Source organism: Aphelocoma coerulescens, chromosome 1, assembly GCF_041296385.1.
Source record: "Aphelocoma coerulescens isolate FSJ_1873_10779 chromosome 1, UR_Acoe_1.0, whole genome shotgun sequence".
NCBI classification, from domain to species: Eukaryota; Metazoa; Chordata; class Aves; order Passeriformes; family Corvidae; genus Aphelocoma; species Aphelocoma coerulescens.
In genome coordinates this window covers 17,025,751-17,031,750 of record NC_091013.1, presented here as the reverse complement: position 1 = coordinate 17,031,750, position 6,000 = coordinate 17,025,751, and the positions used below count along the sequence as shown (strand labels likewise).

Here is a 6,000-nt window from a genome sequence, read left to right as displayed (position 1 = left end):
GAGGTCTGGTGCACAACAACTGCTGTGGGAAATCAATCACATGAAGTAGGAAAGTTTGTTCCAATACTGCACTATTTCTCCAAATTGCAAATCTATACTGAGGCAATGAGGAGCATGTTCCAAAGGTAGCAAAAGCGATATTCAAACAAAAAGACACCTAAAGTCATGGTTTTATTGCTCTGGTTGACTCTGTCATATCAGGGGTTTATTGAAGCTGCTATTGGATGAGGATATGTTATGCAGAAGCTCAGAGCAAACTATCCTAACTACTCCTTTAAACATATGAAGTCTTGGATTATGCTTTAATCCAAGACTTGGGTCAGTACTTAGGTGTCCTGGTTTGAAAGACAGGTGTCTGCTAAGGAAGGCAGGAGCCTCGCTTGGAATGGCAGATGCAACCCCCTTCTCTCCAAGTTATTATAATTTTGAAATCAAGGGCTTTTAGGCAAAGATGTGGGAAATAGTAATAACAGTTCTTTACTATTATATATTTATATATGTATAACCAGTCAAACAAACAGCAATAACTCTGGCAGTAACAGCAAACAATCACAGACCCAGTCCCAGCCTTCTCGGCTGTCAGGCCCTTTCCCCTCGGGTGCAGTTCCGCTCGCAGCCGGCAGGGGCGCTGGCGGCTCCCGGTGAGCAGGGCAGGTGCGATGGTTCCCCCGCGGCTGCAGGGGGCGCTCCGGAGCGAGCTCGGGGAGCACGCGGCACCGGTGCCCTGGGATCCCGGGGAGGGATGGGACAAAAAAAATACTTCACAACCCCCTGGGCAGCCGATCCCGGTGTCCAGCCGGACCCACAGGAACAGCAGGCTGGAACGGCAGGGACGTGCACAAATCCCGGGTGGCAGATGTGATGTATCCAAACGGGGAACCCCCTGGGGATCAGGGCAGGCAGGGCGAGCAGGGCTACAACGCAGCGAAGGCTCAAAGCAGCAGCGGGGCAGGGCGGCCACAGCCCGGCTCCCAGCGGGGCAGGGACGGCGGGCTTGGGATCTCGGAGCTTCTCCAGTACTGAGGAACAGCAGCCGAAGAAGCAGACTCCTTCTCTCTCTCAAACGCAGAGACCGACTGCCCCCACACCCAGATGAAACAAAAGAGTAGCCAGGCACACCCCACCCCCAGTGGGTAGCTCTTTGTTTTCTTTAAGTACCCAGCGATTTGTCCTCTTAGCAACAGTATGGGGGGGGAAAATTCCTTTAACAGAAAAAAACTATTACTCTTAAACCCCCAACATTAGGTTATCCAAACTATGCTATTGTTAACTTCTCTTGCATCTTCCAACTGTTAACTTTCTTAAATTATTAACTTAGGGTCCATAGGAGTAGAAAAGATAGCCTTACCTTTCTAGGAAAATTCCTGAATCACAGAATGTTGTCCACACTTCAGAAATAGCTGGTTTTCTAGACTCTGATCCAAATTTGTGAGAGCATGTTACCAGGAGTCCAATAAAGCAACCAATTTCTCTAAATGAATTAGGATGTTACAAGCAGAGAAAATATTCCATATACAAACAAATCATCAAAGTGTAAAGATTAAAGTACGCAATTTTTACAAGATGAAAGACATTTTAATAGACTTTATTCTAGCAGTAGGTCAGCTAGGTCACAGCAGGATGTCAAATCCTGCAATCCATGAGGTATTTTAAAGAGCAAGAAACCAGACAGTACTGAAGATGACTTACTTTTATACGAATAAAGAACAATAGAACTGGTCCACTTTTGTGTTTTAATGAAAAGTTAATTCATATTAAAAAAAAAAAAAAAAGGTTAAAAAAAATGTTTACAGATAAAATCAAGACAATCAACCAGAGACTGGAAAATCAGCATTTCTGGAATTGCTATTCAGAGGGAATTTCCAACTGAGGCAACACAGACATTTTCTTTGGACATCTAATAGCCACTGATATAAAGATTCTGAATCATTTTAGGGGAGCTATACAAATATGAACCTTCTACATAGTAAAACATTTGTAGACTCTTTTAATAGAATTATTTTAGATGAGTTTTTAATTCATTTCACCCTGTTAGCACATGGTAGTTACCAATTCAGACACAACTGAACACCTGAAAAATCTAGACAGTACCCAATAAAGGGAGAAATATCTGAGATACTAAGTTCATTATCATCAAAAATGCAAAGGCTGCTACCTGGGAAACTGTGAGAAATCCTTGAACAAAGTACCAACCAGTGGGGACAGGGTGAAGTGGTAAGAGGAAGAGTTTGTCTGGAAGTTATCACATAGCCAACAGCTACCGATTCACTTTGCTAGCAGGGAAAAACTAACCACTGTATGGGATAAGATGCCGAGGCACAGAAATACACCACAACTACCATGCAGACACCCCAGGGAAGAAGCCTCCTTCTACTTGTGTGCAAGGATGAGGTGTTATTCAGCCCTAGGTACATAAACAATTGTATCATTTGTTTACTTTCCCTGTCATGTTGCAGTGAGTTTCTGCAGGATGCTGGAAGAGGCCACATGCTCTCCCAAGGGCAATGTTATTCTGCTTCCCCCTTGCTCCACCTTGCTCCCTTTCTCAGCAGATTTTGGTCACCTCATGTATGCAAACAGTGAAGTTGTGGGAAATGAGCTTCAGCCAGTCCCACATAGGTTTGCACAGCTCCTGTTCACTTCTGTGCTGATCTGGCTTGGCTGCCAGCTCAGAAGTCCTCTAGGCTGGAATCACACTCCCTACTGTCATTGACATACACAGGGTTTCAAACTTTCATTTGTATTGCCATGGCAGCTGTAACACAGCTCTCATGAGCAGGTTAGCTCAGGTTGGTAAGTCATTTGCTGCTTTTACACTTGACTCTCCCTTATCTCTTCCACATTCTTTTGGGCAGCAAGCCCCTGCCCTTGTGATTGTTGACAATCTGCCTTTTCTTTCCCAAAAACTTCCTTTAGCTTGGGGCTGCAATTCCTGCTTGCACACGTTCTTGCAGAGATCTCAACCTCTACTTTTAAGGCACTGCTAAAAACCTCCAGTGTCTTCCTGGCAAGCCAGGGCTTAGATGCCTCTAGAGGATTTCAGGAGAAGTATGCCAGTCCCATGAATTTTGGGTCACAGTAAGCCTTCTTTGGTACTACTCTGAATCAACAGTCACACTCTGATATTAATACAGCTTCAGAAAAACAGCAACCTAATGCAGCATCTGGCCCACCCTCCCACAAGAACTGCCTGGTGAGGAATAGTCTGTTTGGTCAAGCAAATCCTTCTCAATAGATCCAAACTCTGCAGGCATTAAACCCTAGCACATGAAGGTTATCTCTCCAAGCAGGTAAATAAGGGAAGGAGGAGTGGACGCATACAAAGGATCCAAAAGGATCTGAGGTCTGGTGCACAACAGTTGTTGTGGGAAATCAATCACATGTAGTAAGACGGGTTGCTCCAAAACTGCACTATTTCTCCAAATTGCAAATCTATATGCAGGCAATGAGCAACATGTTCCAAAGGTAGCAAAAGCAATATTGAAAAAAAAAGAAACCTCAGCTTCAGGGCAGGACATGCTAAGTACGTTAGGAAAGTGCTAAAGGACCCACCTGACAGTGAAACAGAAACCCACGCTGCTGAGATGCAATACTTGACTTGAGATACTCAGCTTCTCACAGACAATAAAACTGGGACATGATTAAATGATGAATGCTCTCCTTAACACCACAGTTCACAAATGGCACCATGATTCTTTAGTAGATACCCAAACACTTCCGAATAACACCATTTATTGAAAATGTTTTGAAAATACATTTGCACATTACAGACAATCTTAGGAAATTCTTCACTTTTCACAAAGCAGTAGCCAGTGTCTCTCATTGGGGAAGACATACAGTGACACCAATTCTGCTGTCAGTACTTCTAAGGCACGTATTCACAAACTACTTTAGGAAAGTGCTGCCATAAAAATACATTTTATGTTTCATTACCATTAAAGCTTCTTTTAGTGAAGAGACAAATTTGCTGTGTAACCTGAGATTTTCGAGAGCGATGCACAGCCCTCAAACTTGCTGTTTTACAAAGCTGTAATAATGAACATGGTGCTTTTTATTTTTGTGCAGATACTGACTTTTGATGAATTAAAGAAGCCACTTTGCCCAAAACCAAAATGAAACACAATGGTCAAAATTCAGAATTTTTCTGTAAAGTGTGTTCCAAGCATCTGGAGCCCATCAGTTACATAGCCTGGGTTCAGCTTTTGTGACACATCTGATGATGCCCCACTGCTGATGGGATCCAGCCTTACACCTAGAACGGCACCTCTCACCTTACTCTTCTGTCCCAGTGGTTCAGGCTCCAGCCCTGGCTTTGCAGGGCTGCCTGCAGTTGTGATGCAGTGGAACAACCTCTGATTTCTAAATTAAAATACATCATTCCAATCTACAGGGGAATAAGTGCCACGACAATGGAGTGGTCACAGGATGCAGGTAAACAAGGGTGAACCTCACTTAATATGCTTCATACTTATTTACTGCAATTAACTAAGTGTGGCACAGCTGGAGCCCAGATAACACCCTGGGTTTATGACTGGTTTTTCTACAACTTTCACAGAAGTGTTCAAACTAGAGTTTACCATATGAATGTATTTACTTTCTCTCTTACAAAACACAAATACAAAACCACCTTCTAATATCACTTCTGTCATTTTGTAGGTCAGAATTACATTCAGTATTCCAGGAGAAATAGAGCAAATGAATTTATATGAAATTAAATTGCTTATCAAAACAAAGTGAAAAATTTTGTATCCAACATTAATTATTATAATCACAAAGAGCTGAAATACAGCAACCATTTTTCATTTGTACATATTGAACAGCAAATAAAGTAAACAATATATATATATACAAGCTTAATAGGGGAAAAAACCTGAAACAGTTTTCTACTGCTCAAGAATACGACAATCTTCCCTTAAATGTTTTAGTGCATTCCCCCTCATTCCCAAGAACTAATGCATTTCGTTTTCCTGTTCTAAGGCAAACTGAAACCAGTCAAATTTTCCTTCAAATCAAGAACAGCTGTGAATCAGAGAATTGATACATATTCACCTGAGATCACTCTGAAATATAGGACAAGATGAATGATGATTAACAGCTAAGGTGCACAACCGTTTGGTAACTTTTAAAGAGAAACAGCATTTATACAGAGCAGTTTTTGCTACAGAACAGTAAAACTGTCATCTGTAATGAGAATTATTGAAAACAGTAGATGAAGAAACAGTAGAACTACAAGCAGCTTACTCTTCTACTTTCATCTATTCAACACTGTCCTGTTCCCAAGTTTCTGTAACATAAAAAGAGGGAGAGGAAAGAAAAATCAATGCAAAAAAAATCAATTATTAAAACTATTTAATCTGTAACTCAGTTTATTTCATGCTTATGTAATTTTCACTCAAATTTGTTGACTGATTTCAAAGTAGTCCTATGTAAATAGCACAAGTAGTTGCATTTCATCTGGATCAAACAGCAAAAAGCAAAACCATGAAGCTAAATGCAGTCTACATGTGTATCCAGCTCTGTTTAATGGGTAGAATTAATCACGAGATAAAAATAAATGAGACAATGCTTCTATCATTCTTTTATATCTGGATTTAGTTATTTAATCCTTTCTAGAATAATTCTGTTGAATACAATTGGTATCCACTAGTGACATGTTCCAACAAAATCAGCTTGGCTACTGATAACCATTTAAAAGCATCACAACAGTGCATTCATCCAAGCACTGAGCAAGTCACGCTGAGACTGTAAACAGAGAACTACCATTCATAAATTCCATTGAGGAAAGCAAGGGCTGTTCCAGAGGGACTATCCTGTACCTTGTGTTGGTCTCAAGAAACAGAACCATTGTGATGTTTGGACGTGAGAAGGATCCAGGCAAGAGTGAAAAGGAACATTTTGTCTACTTATTTATTGGTTATTTTGGGACAGGCATCAGTACTGTATGTACCTGTACCAGGTCATTAAATCATTTAACATTCTGTTCTTCACTCTCATAGTTTG

General features: G+C 41.2%; 1 protein-coding gene across 2 annotated transcripts in view; it reads right to left on the bottom strand.

The window, feature by feature from the left end:
• Positions 1-3,715: 3,715 nt before the first annotated feature.
• Positions 3,716-6,000, bottom strand: part of CTPS2 (CTP synthase 2) — a 62,922-nt gene continuing 60,637 nt past the window's right edge. For both annotated transcript variants that reach the window (XM_069003000.1, XM_069003010.1), the window contains one exon: positions 3,716-5,284. The gene's annotated coding sequence lies outside the window, so the exon portion shown is untranslated. The remainder of the gene's footprint in view (positions 5,285-6,000) is intronic.